Here is a 16,149-nt window from a genome sequence, read left to right on the forward strand (position 1 = left end):
AATTCCTGAGCACAGGAGGGGACACTCAGAGTAGGGAGACAGTAATCTTCAAGGTGGAAAATTGCTATCTAAAGGAGATTGTAATAGTGAGACTTTTAAAATCATTCAGGGGACACAGGAGGCAAAGATGCAAGACACTATTTTTCACAACAGAGCTCCATAACACCCAAAACCACTAGGTAGATTTAAATCCTAGCAAATGAAGTAAAATTCCAACAGGAGACTATGAAGACAAGAGAGTGCGTTGGGAGAAAAAAGATCAGCTTCTTGAAGAATAATGTGTTAGTGGTTATTCAACATGACAGACTGAATGGACACTATAAGGTTAAATTGTTCATTACACTGAGTTTCTGAGTGCTGCAGAGAACACACAGGTGAGAAAGAAACGAAAATTTTAAAAAAGCATGAATATCCAGTTTGCCCTTCTGCAGGGACTATCCTAACATCTCCTCAGTTTTCCTAGCCCCAACATCTAGCATTTGGGGATAACCAAAGACTGTTCCATATACATCATCTTCTGTTGGTTGTGCTATGGGCTGAGACAACAGGCAACACTGTGGCTCCACAGGGAATTGTTTGATGGGAATCTCCAGCAGTTTCAGTAAGCAGCACTAAGTGGACTAGCAGACCAGAGAATTCAGACCCTGTCACCTAACGAATCCACCTTTGTTTTCCTGTCACTAGCTCCAAGCACAAAACACCAGTTGGACTCAGCTGCTGTTTTTAATTTAAAACATATACAGATTTTGCTGAATATTGTCAAGCAGGGCTTTGAAAAGAGAGATGAAAAAACACCTTCTATTAGTCACACGTTAAAAGTTATTTGTTTCTCCTGGAATGGGACTGAGGTACTGTCAGATCTCAGTGCCTAAACAACTCTTTTGGGCTAGCACAAGTTATTTGACAGCGCTCAGGAAAGTACACTAACTCCTAGAGTCCTTCTAACTGTGTGTTACTAAATATGATTTACCACTACAGCTAATGTACCACAGTGCATGAAGTAGCTCTAGCAGATGCAGTCCAACAGCGCTTTAGCCTGAAGAACACCTAAAAAAATACCTATAAGGCTCAAGACAGCCTAAAACACTCCTTCAGTCTAACTGAACTACAGATTTCCATTCCCTTCAGCACAGAACAGCCAAAGACATTCTATTCCAGTACCTTGAGTGAACGTGGGGTAGCTCTGCATCTGCTGGGCAGTGATGCAAAGTCACTGCCTCCTCCCACCTGGCAGAAACCAGGCACAGTGGTTGCAAGGCCAGCTTTGTGCCATCCAAGGACTTCTCTGAAAAGGAGGCACATGCAAAGTCAGGTCTGCAGCAGCCTTTTACCCCCAGCACTCTGCAGTCTGAAGTTTGAGCAGGAGGGGGCTTGGCTGGGGCTGGAAAGCAGGAGGACATGATCCTCTCAATTAGGAAAATCGAACATACCCAGCAAGAAAGAATAACACTGCAGTCCAGCCTTCAGAACGCATTTTTCAGGGAAGGAGAAGGAAAACAGCCATGAATCAGTACGAGAAATACGACTTTAAAGCCCTAACAAAGGAGAACAGATGGGAGCATAGCAAAGTGCTCGCAAACTTGAACTGGAATAGCTGTCTCTTAATAAAACCTCTCCAAATATGAAAGCTCCTCAAACATCTACAATTAAATCCCCTATTAATCCCAACTATATTTTAAAGGCAGTTGAGCCAGGCTACTAATCGGGCTATCGACAGACTGGAAACTATACCAGGAGGACAGAGATGAGAAGAGCCAAAATACAAACTTAAAACCCAGGGTGATAGGGCTGGTTTTTCCACCTCCATCTCCACATAATTAAGATCCTCCTGAAGGTTTTATCTCTAAGTGCTGGAGGGGGTTAGGACTTCGGTGTTTTTGACTCACCCTGATTTCTTACATGCTCACAGGAATGAAGATAGGGAAAATATCACCACTTCTGTATTATGGAAACCTTGCAATTAATAATTGAGAATCTTTTTATCTCTCTCTCCCTTTTTCTTTCAGAACTAGAGTGCTCTCTTCAGCTTGTTAAGCTTAGTTCACTCCCACTGATAATTCACTAGAGATCATAATTTATGGACAATTGAAGCTGCAGAAACATCTCTTAGAAGGAATAGAGCAGATCCATAGCAACAATTCTTCAGGGGAATATTAATCCCCAGCTTTATGTAGTGCTAAGTGTACAATAGTAATCAGAACTTGAGTAGAAGCTGCTAATCATTGAGGGAAAAGGCTGTATAAAGAATTCATAATGGAATTAGCCTGCGGCAAACAAAGAAAGACAAAATTAAATCAGCCATCAAATTGCACCAAGGAATTTTAATTTACAGGTTAATGTAGGATTATGTAACTAATCACAGCTAACATTTTCAATGAACAACCAATAAAATTCTGCTCTTTTTTTATTCCTGCTAATGGTATTCCAATAACACACTTTTATCACCATATAATGTGTTAAGAATGATTTTCAAAAATTCTAAAAATCTTCCAAAAAGCATTATGACTGAGCAATCAATGCAAAATGCTGGATTTAAGTTAATTAGCATAAATATACATCTAGATGATCTACTGTTTGGTTCAATCCAATACAATAAAGTTCCTCGGAGTCTGCATGGGACAGATTTACATAACCAAATGTGCATAACTGTAGCTTTAAAATATATGCATGACTTCCAAAGAGGGAGATACAGCAATACAGAAAGCCTCCAAATTAAATAAGTCAAACAACTTCTGAGTACTAAAGTGCATCAGCTAATTCTAAATAAAAGCCTTATTATAGTATTTTCTATCAACATAGCATATATATCCCATGACATACACACAAAGGATTGCTCTAACAGAGTTTGTGCTGTTTATAATATGAACATCATAAAAAAAGAATAAGGTTTCTGGGATAAAAAGTCGATTTGCTTCCCCTGGAGAAAAAAAGAGAGACCTTGTATTTGACCCAGTTATATTTTGATATTGGCCAATGCAAGGAGATGAAAAAAAGAGAGAAAGAAAGGAAAACCTCTCCATTCAAAAAACATATTTAAAGACCACTAGTTACTGTATGCAAATATATAGAAAAGACTCACATAACTCACATAACTCTTTGCACATTTTTAAAGGGAAACTCCAAAATTATACTGTATGCTTCAAAACACATCAGCTTAATCAAAAAGATCTTTTTTGTAACATATGGCAGCATGAAAATTTTTATAAATGGAGTAAAAAGCACTTTCATAAGCTTTACTTCACTTAAGAGGAATGCTGGGAAGAAAGGCAACAGCATTCTTCCTGCATATGTTTTTCTTGTTCTGAACAATGTGGGAAAACCTCATTTTACTTTAATCTAACAGTTCATTTTATGGAAGCAGCAACATTCTGCCCATTTATTAGCACAGAGGGTTTGGGGTTGCGGGTTGCTTTTTTTTTCCCCCTTCCTTTTATAAAGTCTAATTTTAAGATGCACACTTCCAAAAAACATTATGGTGTCAATTGCACTACCCTTCAGCAATCCTGTAATAACTTTATTCAACCATTTCTAATTATAATTATATTTTCAATTCCTTTTAGCTATAGAAACTCTTTATCAATCAGAGCACAAGACAGAAAATTACTTTATTACAGCTACAGCTCGTTAGTCTGAGTGCTCTTAATGAAGCAGCCTCATAATCAGATGAAAATCATGCTGAAGAAAACTTGCATCATTAGTCTGGGCCTTAATTACCAAGAAATATAGTCACTAACAATGATACTCCATTTCATGATACGGTGCATGCACCTTCTACAGTGCTTGCAATTAATAATTCCGCAGACTGCTACAGAATCTTTCTATTTATTCATAACAATGGAGGGTAAAAAATTCTAAATTTAATTGAGCGGCTCCGAATTCACTCTCTCACTCTCTCCTGCTCAGATTAAAATGTCAAAAGGCTAATATTCTATCTTACAATAATTCATCATTTTAATTACATATTTTATGTATGTGGAATGTCCTTTTTACTTTTTCTCCTCTTGATCATTTAGGGTGACATTTTGGGGGGACGTGTATCGAAAAAAATCTCTCCTTGTATGTAGGTGGCCCACACCAGAGTAGCAATAAATAGAAGAAAAAAGCATTTATTTTCCTTCTCAGTGAACAAGATCCATGTTGGATAAGCTTCAGAAACAAGCACAAGACATTCATTTAAATTAATTATGCCCTTCATCCAGCACACTTATCAGCAAGGATGGAAAGATTCTTGAACAAGGAATATGTTGATCCCTAAAATCGCTTATGAATATGATCCAGCACAGGGTTAGTAACTTCTATACAGAAGCCTCTTCTAATCCACTGAATTTTCTGTATGCTTTTGCACCGAAATGCTCGTCTGAAGTCTCCACTAAGCACACGAAAGCACCAGGAAATGCCGTGAGTGAGAGTCCCCTTCGTCCAGCTAATGAACCTGCTAAAAGATCAGATCACAGTCCTCGACACCGAACACCTGGAGGATATTTCACTCTCTTTTACAGCACGGAAAATGATTCCACAGACATCAGCGGGAACGTTCACAACTCACAGCAGCGTCCCCGAGATCTGTACCTGCTTCCTCCCTCCCTTGCCTTGTCGTGACTGAACCCTGACGGGCTCCCGAGGGCGATAAGGAACACAGTTTTCCAGCGGATTAACCGAGGCAGGGAGCGAGTCCTGCTGCTCCGCTGGCTGCAAAGCTGCACGTCGGGAACTGGCGATTCCACTCCACATCAGAATAGTTTGGCATCAAGATATTTGACATTATGATTTTTTGCAAACTGCCCAGTCCTTGGCTGCTCTGTTGCTATCTAAGTCACATTACAGCAGGAAGAGATCACTCTGGAGTTAAGTTACTGAGCCTGTGATTAATCTCAAGGGCATAAGCTAAATAACTCCCTTGTACCATTGAATTTTCTAGCTCTCACACGGTGCTGTGCTTTCATGCAAGCACTTCAAACAATAACTAGCCATTAGACAGGCTAGATGAACTTGCCGTAAGGATATTCAGCATATCCTGCTTCCCGGCACTGCGCTCCACGAGGCATCCTGGCTGTCGCCTCTGTTAAATGATCTGCTCCATCTTCCCATGATCTTTCTTTGACAAATTGTTGTCATCTTTTAAAGCCTTTTACGTCCCCTCCTGATACAGAAAGTAAGCTCCCTTCTCCTGAAACAAAAAGTAAGAAGCTCCCTTCTCTTTTTTTGCTGCCTCCCATGTGTGGCACAGTTGAGGGTTACTCAGCAAGAGAAGGTAAAACGATAAATCAGCCTAAAGTTCTGTAAAACAAATCTGTAGGTAGTTGGAATAAATAAATAAATAGATAAATAAATAAATAAATAAATAAATAATTTGAAAGTCTTTCTGCCCACTCCCTCCTGCAACTCTTATTTTTCTTCCCTCCCGCCACACCTCAGTATTTTTTATTTTAGGAGAACTTCTTTTACGTAGTTGCTTCAAGAATTTGCATCTGGCACCAGCAGCCGACAGAGACAGGAGACTGACAAGATGGACCGTTGTGGCAATTCCTATGTTCCTACTACATTCCTAAGCTGTGCTTTTTGGCATTGAATATGGCAAGAAAAAAAGAGCATATTTAGAAACGTGACAACTGGAAAAAATATTCTTAAACCTTACAGTGCCTTCTAAAATTGCAGAATAAAATTAATTTATGTTATGTCTATAGCTGGCCAAAACCCAGGGGCTCACAGTAAACCAAATGGGGTAAAAAACTGGCTTTGAAAGGGATTCTGAGGTTTTGGCTCTGTCCAACAAGTATACTTATAAACTTATTGTATAACTTCCTGGCAGGAGAGCAGCATCAGACTGACCTCCACTTGCATCACAGAAATTACACATTCATTGTCTTTGAGGGGAAAATGTTCTTATGGTACCATATTAATATCCTTTGTGGGTTGGGTCATGAATCAGCATTGGCAGCCACCCCTGAAGCTGTCTACCTGCCAGCCTTCCCAGCTGGAAAACTGGTAACGCAGGAGAGATGTATATATAAGGGAAGTGATGGTTTCCCAATTCTGAATTGATTTGTACATGAATCCGCTCAAGTTTAAAGCACCCCAACGTGCCAGAAACCTGGTCCAACAAATATATATAATGGTGAGTGCTCCCTGCGTGGGCTCGGGGTCGAGCGTCAGCGAGGCTGGGTTTGTGCAGCCCCGGCCCACGCAGCCAGCGCTGCAGTGATCCCCACGCTGCCCTTCACAGCGGGGCGACGCTTCCACAGGGAAAAACAGTTTGGTCTGGCTAAAATTCGGTTTGTTTGGGTTTTTTAATTTTTCTTTTTTTTTTTTTTTTTTTTTTTTTTTGTTGCCATGCCAGTAAGGAAGGGCACACGGGGCAAGAATGGGAGGGGGTGGTGTCCCTAGGGGTTCTGACGGCCGGAGGGCAGCCCGTGGTTCTCGGGAAGCCCTTGGGAATTGCCCTTGGCTCCCTCTCCCCGCCGTGTCTGGGGGCTCGGCGCCCTCTGCCGTCAACCCGCCGCAGCAGCGGCACCGGGGACTGCGGGTTCGAGCCCCGGCTCTGCCGCCGCGGAAGGGGAGGAGGTGCCGTGGCCGCCCATGCCCCGCAGATCTCCGACCTACCCTTTGGTAGCGCTCACAGTGCCAGCCTAATCGGTGCTTCACGAATCATTAATAACAAAGAGCAATAAACCACGGCGCTGTCCCTCGGGGTACAGCTCTCCACCCCCACCTAAAAGCATCAAGCAATTGGAACAAGCAATAATTTACATCTGCCAGTACCAATAATTAATGGCAAGAAATCACCTTGATGGGCACATGAGACTGAGTGTCCCCAGCCCAGCTTCTCTGGCAGGAGGGGCATCACAGTTGGGTCTCAGCCCGGCCGGCAGAGCCTGGAAACCCTCCCAGCCCATCCCTCCAGCTCTCTGCTCAAGAGGCTTGGAGCAGTGGTGCCATGGCTGGGGATCATTGTAACTTCAGTCACCAGGCACTGACTGCCAGACCTTTAGGCCTTAAACCAGGAGGAGGACACTCACTCAGCAGCACAGAGAGGAACTATTGTATTTTACCTGTCCAAGTGTTTCTGCAGTCCAGCCTCAGCTTCATGGCTCACATCCCTGAACTACAGCATGGCGATTAGGTCAGTCCAAGTCAGCACTTCTTCGCATTTTATCTTCTTAATTCTTGTTCCAAACGAGAGTTGTGTTTGCACACTCCTCCTCTTCTTCCCCCAGAAAGATTTGTCCCAAACTTAGAAACTAATCCTTCAAGGAGAAAAACAGGATTAGACTGGCAAAGACCTGGGTTTGGTGGAAGTAGAATAGCTGTGGTTTCCCAAATGCTCATAAATCCAACCCGCAGGTATAAGCTGCTCGTCTGAGCTGCCACCCGACTGTTCCAAACGAGCACCACGCTGCCCATGTTCCTTGGCCATGCACCCTCCTCAGCTCCACTCCCTGTGGGCAGCCAGGAAAGAAGCTCCAGCAAAAAACAAGGAAGCTCCAGACACGGAGCCAGACTGCTGCAGCAGTAGGAAGGACAGTTTTTCCTCAAGTAAAGACATGCCAAGTCTCTTGGTTCCCTGTGCCTCTCACTGAAATTGCCTGCTATAAAATCCAGGTGGAATGTAAAATGCAGTTTAAAAAAAAAAACCAAGACCAAATCAAGACAAACAAGATTTCCTTTGGTAAGCAGGTCAATACTGGGTTAGGTAGCACACAGTGTCCTTTTTAGGACACAAGAGACTACAGGTGAGTGGAATGGTCCACCTAGATGGGGAGCAATAGGCAGCTGAGCTAAGAGAACATGCAGCAGTGACAGTTTGCTTGGGAAAGGGGATGGACACGAGACATCTTGCAGGAATTGGAGCACAGCTACAGCGTAAGAGAGTCTTCAGTCACTGGATAGATACAATCCATTTCCATAACCCATTACACCTGTAATGAAAGCATGGAAGTACACCCATGTGAGATGCCTGCACTTCCCACACAAAGATGCTTCTCATCACCATCATGGTTTTGCACCTTAACCTCAAGGCAACTCTGCCTGCTCTAGCACTGCAGGAGCTCACAAAGACCAGGGCAGAGGAAGGACAGGCCTGGAGGGGTCCCTAGGTCTGCCCAGCTCTGGACAAACTCTGCCTTCTCAGGGCACAGTGCAGAGCTGCTCTCCTTTGCTTCCTTCTAGCTGGGGTCACTTAGACCATCAGCACAAGAGGGAAGTGCAAAACCCAATTTGCCTACACTGACCCTCAACCTGGCTGTCACAAGACACTCAAACCTCTCCCTCTCTCCAGCCTGCAAGAGGCATTGCACTGAGGTGTTCCAACCGGCCAAAAAGACCATCCACCACCATCAAGGTACACAATTTCTTCTACACCAGCAGTCCCCTACCTCCTCTCCTTGCATGTGGGCAAGACTCACTATTCGTTTCCCCCACATACTCTGGGAGAAGGGAACTATGGCAGGGCTCTTTTGGTGATGGTGGGGTGTTATTTTGTTTGTATTTTTTCCAAAGCCAGTGGGCAGAGGGTGAAACAAGCCTGTGCAACGTGCAGCAAAACTGCTGCAAGTTCCCATCAGCCATAGTGGCACATTGCCTGGGGACGCTGACGAAATACTCTGGGCTTCTGCTTGATTGCACAAAATGTCCCTGAAATTGCCAGATCAGGAGGAAAGGTGCAGTGCAGGAGGAGGCAGAGAGCAAAACCCTAAAAGACCAGCCAAAATCCATGATCCCTTCTGTTCCTACACCCGTGATCCAGCAAACCCACCTCACATCCTCCAACAGCCTGGGATGGAGTCAGCAGATATTGAAAGTTTATCGGCTCTTACTTCACAAGGATCTCCAGAATTATCCCCAACCTGTATCTTCCAAGCACTTTCAAGACTCTTGCCGTATGAAAACAGAAGGGACCAGAGTTGGGGTTTTTCTGCTGTTGGATGATTTTTTTTTTCCCTTCTTATACGATGACGTGGTTTATATTATTTGTTCAGTGGGATCACTGCCTTTCCACTGAAGAGCCTATTTTAAATATCAACACAGGTTGGTATTTTAAGAGTTATTTAAAATGTCACCAGTCACAGAATGTTTAATTATTGCAAACATCTTTCAAAAAATTCCACCGTGGATTTCTTGCACCAAGTGATTTATTTCAGATATAATTTCTGTTTAATTAATAGGGGATTTAGCTCTGACCTGGAGGGTGTGAGAACCAGCAGAGGAGCTGGAGTTTAGTTGGGTTAACATTAAACCTGCTTGTGCCTGTTGGAGGCTGAGAGGAAAAAAAAAAAGAAAAAAAATTGGGCTGGCACTTATTCAGGTGCTGCTGCTACCCCAGCAATATTCTCATGTTGATTGCAATGGAAAAATTGTAAAGTCAAACAGAACTTGGGGGAAAAAAATTAATCACCAGAATATGAACATTGTGCTTTGTTATTTATTTTAACTATGTATATAATTTGCTATAATTATCCCTAATTTCGGCTGAGATAATATCTGGGCCACGCTTTGTTATTCACATAGTCTCAGAGAGCAGTTTCTCAATCAGTCTGGCCTGAATTTCCCTACACCTTGAGGACAATTGGAATCAAGCACTAAAAGTATATTTGGGGAGGGAGAGAGAAGGAAAAAAAAAAAAGGCACCTACTTAGAAAAAAAGAATTACAAACTTGGAAAATACCTAATCTACGCTGCTCAAAACAGCAGGTTACATCAGAACCAACTTTAATATCCTGTAAAAATCTCTGAGTATGACGCACATACAGCTGTCTAATATTGCTGCTTAAAATGCCCCCACATTAAATAAGATTCTATGCTGTAAAACTTTGCAAGGTGATAAAACAAAAAAATTATATAATAAATATAAACCATCTGCATTTTTTAACAAGCCATTTGGAAATGGATTTAATTTATATTTAGAATTGTTTTGAAGTGTTCTCTTTTTTTGAAAATGTCCCAGTTACAGTATATTAGGTTTTCAGTAGAAAGATTAAAAGAGCTGACGCACAAATAAACATGCATGCACACCCAGAGCAATTTCCAGAACTATGAGAGCATTTGATTCTTCAAGGATACTACAGCTGGCTTTTAGTCACATAAAAAGGGTCAGTGTGTGCAATCGGCAGCTCTGGAAAATGGATTCACGAACACAAAAATGCATTAAAACAACATTAAGATTTTGGCAACAACCAACATAAGCCAGGAAACTGAGCTTCAGGCTGAGCTTGCATCCTTAACTCCTTCCATGGCACTCGTTGAAAGTCAGTCTGCAGGAGGGGAAAGCCCATCCTGGGGCTTCTAAAGGTCAGAGCAGAGGTAGCAAAGGGAATCAGGGCACAACACAGGAAGGGTATAAAAGGGAATCAGGCTTCCTGGTATGACCCAGCTCCCATGGCATTATATCCTTTAACAGAATCACACTTTGTGTCAGAGGTCTGTTCAGCCTGCATGTCCACCTAAAAAGCTTTTCACTTAACTTCCCTGTATTACTTCTACTGCCTCGCACTCCCACCTCCACTGCACAGGACACTCCTGAGTGCTTTCTGAGTGTTTGTTTCCAGCAAATCTCCCAACACCAGTGAAACAGGGATGATACAGCACTGCTCTGAGCACCTATCAGCAGCAAAAGAGGTTCAATGTTTTCAAAACTGTAAAGAGCTTTGTATGCCCTCGCACCACTGCCAGGCACCTTGGGCCCCCTCCCCTCTCATCTTGCCATCAGATGCACATTAACCCCCTAAATCTTAGCTCGGTCTCTGAGTGAATGGTATTTACCTTTTTTAACTCCCTTCAGTTCAGTATTCCCAAAAGCCAGAGAAGGTTTTTTTCAGCTGAATCCCACACCTAGAAGAACTAATGGGTTTGGCTACAAATCCTTTCCTGAGACTAAAAATCAGTTTTTTCTCCCCAGTACACAGATGGTGGTGTAGTACAAGAAAAAAAAAAAAGGCATTTTGTGCCAGACCAAGCAGGTAATGCATAAAGGGGATGGGACTGGGACTATTTTACTTCCTTTGCCATTCCTTCTTCTAGTAAAGCACAATCTGCCAGGAACTATTACAGAGTAGGAGAAAGTTACTTTACTTTTTAAAAGAAATTGAGCACCATATTAGAACTACAGGCATTTTCATGTCTACTCATAAATATCTGAGTGGTCATTTGTTTAATTTTAAATCATTTGCTCTATTAATAAGCAAATGCACTATTGACTAGATACCAAATGTAATTCTTCTGCCTGAAAACAGATACCAAGAATGTTAAGTTCATCATCATTAAGGAAAAAAAGGAGCTTTTATTGGACTCTCTCTTTCTATTTTATCATTTAATTACCTGGTGCTAACGTCTGATCAATGAGATCAAAGTTTGAACAAGCCAGGGATTTTTCAAAGACGCACCTCTGGACAGAAAACTCTGCATTTACAAGCACAGCATTTTGCCTTTTTTGGTGTCTAATTGCATTCCTGTGCCAATCAATGTATAGCTAACAGAGATCTACTCGCTCTGCTGTAGGATGTGCAATCCAAATCCTCTATGCCCTCCCTGGTGTGCTTCTTCACAGCCTCTCTGTTAACATCATCACAGCTCTGCTTGAGTACTTGAGCTCCTCACTTGTTTATTTTGTGGTTTTTTTCTTTGCTTTAAGGAAACACTTCACTGCTCACACAACCTTAGGAATTTCAGGACTCAAAAAGAAATTTAAAAAAAAAAATTATTCTAAACTTGTATTCATGTATGCAGTTTTTAAGGCAACTGTGAGGGAGAGGAAGAATTCCTTCCTACCTCTGAAATGAGGAAGTTCAGCCAAAGAAAATTACCCAGCTGGTATCTCATTCCCAAACATAGGGTGGGGCAGTCATCTCCAAACAATTCCTTTTTTCCCTTCCTGTGTAACTCCCCTGTTCCATTCTCTTCTTTCTGAGGACTTTGGGAGTTCTTTCCCAAAAAAATAAAACACTAGAAAAAAACAGAGGAACTTCATATCTCATTCATACCTACTTCCTCTCACAGTCTTCACTCACTCAACCAAGAAGAAAAGAAGCTGTACTTCAGGAAAAGAGGAAGGATTTAGAGGGAAAAAATATCCTTTGGCTATTTTCTGGATTACTTGGTTTCTGATAAGAATGCCTGCCAAAGAAAGTAGCTGCCCAGGGAGATGGAGCTCTTCAAACGGAAAAGATACAGAAATGGCAAGATGGCAAGACTTTTTCAGCAAGAAAGATGTTAGCCTTACAAATAACAATTTTTCCTGTGTTCCCTAGCCCCCTATCTTCAGCACCAAAATTCCCCAGAAGCAGTAGTGTTACAGTACCCACAGTGTCAGAACAAAAATTTTAGACCAGCAACTCTACAGAAATAAAAAGGAAAATTTAAAGTTATAAATGTCTGAAAGAAACATAACAACTGCTTTGGGGGAGAATGTTTTCCCCTCAGGGTTTGCCACTTCCTCTCAACAAGGACTGGAGAAGGAAGAAACTCCTGTACTAGGAAACAATTTTGTCCTTTTTTCAGATCTTCAGATGCACACAGAGAGCATGTTCCAAATAACAAACAAAATTAGAGAGTTTTAAAAACCAAAACCAATAACCATCAGGGCATGAAGGAGGTTTGGAGGTGTGCAACACCAGTGGAAATTGCTGAATAGGACAACCTAAACCTGTTCTGAGTAATGGACGAAAATAAGGCACAATGCTGTTTTAAAAGCAGGAATTTTTCCTTTGTCTTTAAAAAACCAACAACAAAACAACAACATAATGTCAGTTACAAGATTTGACCTCGAAGTTCAGCACAGAACCACTCAGCACAAGACAGCAAACCCCTGCACAGAAAAACAAAACCAAAACTAATCCTCATCCCCATCCTAAGGATGCTTCAGGCACCATCCTGGCAGCCTTGGGCCATGTGAATATGGACAGAGTGAGGATTTGGGTCTCATTCAAAGGCTCTGAAGGACTCCAGTTAGGTTTGTATCAGGGGGCACATCTACGAATCCACATCACCCATGAGGGAAATGTTCAGGAGAACAAACGTGGCTGATTTGCTCATGCAGGTTGGAGTGTTTGCATGCCCAGCTCTACATGTGTTTTATGTTGGGGTGCAGGAAAAGGCCCAAGCCCGCATCCATCTACAGCAATACCTCAAAAATACGGAAACCGATTTTTTCCCTTGCTGTCTAAAAATCTCAGTCCTAGAAAATGTACTGTGTGTCAGTTAAGCTCAGGCAAGACAGAAGTGTAGCTTTCTGTGGCCCAGCTCCAGCTCAGTACTACTCCAGCAGGACTGCTTATATTCCACTGGTCACAAGACAGTCACCCAAATTCTCACAAATTCAGGCTTTGCTCAGGGGCAAGTGGGGAAGCTGTGGCCCACTGCAAAAACAAAGTGGGGAAAGGTTGCTTATTCCTTGCCTCTACATTCCAAATTTATAGTAGGTCACCTTGCAGAATACCCTAAAATCTGTTGATGGACAGATGAACAGGCCAGAGCAAAAACAGTTTCAGGGCTTCCTCCCTCCTCAGCCAGGGCCAGCATGCAAAAGGAGGATGATCCACCTTTTCCTCCCCTGGGATCAACTCCAATAACGTGTTACTCCTCTTGTTTCATCCCTTTCTTCTCATCCACATCTTCTGTTGGTGTTTTTCTCCTTCATGCTACAGTAGAGGCAGTCAATGTTGATGAGGCAATTGTTGGGGTGATTCTAGTGAGGTAGCTTTTCAGATAATTTCTCATGACCTCAATATTCAAACTATTCCTTTCAACAGAGAATACAGATCTAGATTCCTATTTATCAGCATGTATTGGTATTTGGTATATTTATGGTATCAGTATGTATTTGGTAGTCACTGGAAAAGTCTGAAAGGCAGGAATATTTGACAGGAGCCCTGATTTCTCTCTCTCTCATCCTTTCTCACTAGAAAAGTTACTTGCAATCATTATCTTTGCTCTAAGGGTGTACATGTATAATGGGTAGCCAAGACTGCAGCAGAAAAAACAAAAGGTAAATTTCAGTAAAAGCATTATTACAAAATCTAGTCAAGCATTGTAAATAGAACTGCCATATTATTATTGAGAAAAGGTGTAGTGCCCATGCAAACTACATATTTGATTAGGATCTGAACTCTTTGCTGAACCATGAATCTGAAATAATTTAGGTGATACATATAAATTTAATTTCTTTGTTCAATATTCCACATCTGAAACGATGCACTGCAAATGTGTAGCTCTCACTGAAGTCTGCAAAATGAGTCTTCTTATAACTCGCCTATACTGTGTGGAAATAATCTGAAATAATCTTAAAGGAAAAGGAATAAACCTATTTTAAAAACAGCTGAGTCCTTTAGATCGTATACCATAACCAATTTATGGAGATAAATGGAATTCAATATTAAAGAAATACTGGGTTTTTTCCCCTCCTGTGGAAAGTTTAAATGCAGAAAGAAAATGAAAGAAAGAGAAAGAAAGAAAGAAGTGGTAACACACAAGTAACGCTTGGCTATTGTTTCTATGTTGGTGCCTGCCAGACACACTGTACCTTGTTTTTCCTGGCCCAAGCTAAAGGCAAGCTGATTGTGGAAATGACTCATTCCGTCTCTATAATGGAGATATACCAGCTATTGGACATCTTTATTTCTCATTCACTAAATGAATCCAGTGTCTACTGCTATGATAGCCATCAACAAAGACAGACGAGGAAATAAAAAAAAAGGGGGGGGGGGGGAAGAGCAAGAAGGAGAATACAAATGAATATTATAGACTACTGTATGGGCCCTATTACTAAAAATGAATACAAAATACTTTAAAAAAATACATTAAGCAGGTATTGGCTTACAGTGAGGTCAATATTGTGATTCATTTAACTCAGGGGACAATAAATCTTGATATTGACTGAAAACATAAGTCAATATGCGTACTGTTGTGTGCATTCCATTATAAAAACGAGAGGGGGTAAGTGTATTGGACACTTTTAGAAGAAAATTAGTTTTGCCAAAAGATTTCTTTCTGCATTTTCAATTCACTACTGCAGTCCATTGTAGCTGAATGTTTGGTTTTCACCTTTAAGGCTGTAGGTTGGTGTTGGTGGCCGTCTCACCCCAGACACACTGCAAAGCTCCAACACAACTGACAGCCTTAAAGGACCAAAAAAGGTGAGAGGCTGCAGAAGACAGTCACCTCTAAATGGCTGATCTCCATAAAGTTTAGGCCTATTCCTGCCATCTCCAAGGACAAATTCCGTGAGCAAAGTCAAATATAATCAAACCTTTCATACTAGTATGGAAGAAAAGAGTCAGAGGATCTGTCTAGATTCCTTCAGTTTTAAGTTGTGTTAAGTTGTAGGGTTCTCCCACCCTACCTCTAATGATCTGGGAAAAAAACTATTTAAAAACAAAACAACCCTCAGAGAAAAAATGAAAAAAACCACACACACACACACACACAAAAGAAAATCTTTACATTTTTAAAACATCAGTTAAATGCAGAGGCTATATGTCTAATGTCCAAGCTCCCAGTGCAGCTCAGCTCCTGCTCTGGACTCTGCAAATGCAGCCTGGCACTGGCATAAGACCAGGCAGACCAACCGAGGAGGTCTCACAGTCCCCATAGCTCTGAAAGGTCATTAAAAAAAAAACACCTACATTTTGATGTTAGCAGACTGGTTGATCCAACACACTGTTTTGCTGGAAAACTCACAGCTACATCTAAACTACAGACACTGGGCTTGCCTGCCTGCATTGTCTAAGCACGGTTGTCATTTGCACTTGCTACAAGGTTTTCCAACACATCTCTCAAAGACCAGCTGGACCAGGTGCCACAGGGAAACTGCCCTTGGAAAAGCACTCTGTTTAACTGAAATAAAGTTGTTCTGTTATCAGTGAAATGCTTCAAGTGTCAAATTAAGTTTTCCATGAACTAAAGGAACAGCAAGTGACACCCCAGACCTGGCCACAAGTTACTGACCTCTGCAGTCAATCAAGGTGAAGAGCAAAACTTATTGACTCAGCATGTGACCAGCTTCAGCCAGCCAGCAATTGAGGAACATTCCTTCTGACCTTATGTCCAGCGGTGCTGAACACTCATCATCACCTCCAAACTCTCCTGGAAAAGGAATGGGAGGCACATGCAGAGAAGATGAGAAAAAGCTCTCATCCACCTGTAAAATCACAAAAGAAAAAT

The 16,149-nt window shown here is 41.8% G+C and overlaps 1 long non-coding RNA gene across 1 annotated transcript; it reads right to left on the minus strand.

The window, feature by feature from the left end:
• Nucleotides 1–3,480: 3,480 nt before the first annotated feature.
• Nucleotides 3,481–9,012, minus strand: LOC135412469 (uncharacterized). Its single transcript, XR_010429664.1, has 3 exons — nucleotides 8,753–9,012; nucleotides 7,050–7,244; nucleotides 3,481–4,435 (listed from the first exon to the last, which is right to left on the minus strand). It is a non-coding gene; the product is annotated as an uncharacterized LOC135412469 (long non-coding RNA).
• Nucleotides 9,013–16,149: the final 7,137 nt, after the last annotated feature.

Source organism: Pseudopipra pipra, chromosome 3 (genome assembly GCF_036250125.1).
Source record: "Pseudopipra pipra isolate bDixPip1 chromosome 3, bDixPip1.hap1, whole genome shotgun sequence".
Taxonomy (NCBI): domain Eukaryota; kingdom Metazoa; phylum Chordata; class Aves; order Passeriformes; family Pipridae; genus Pseudopipra; species Pseudopipra pipra.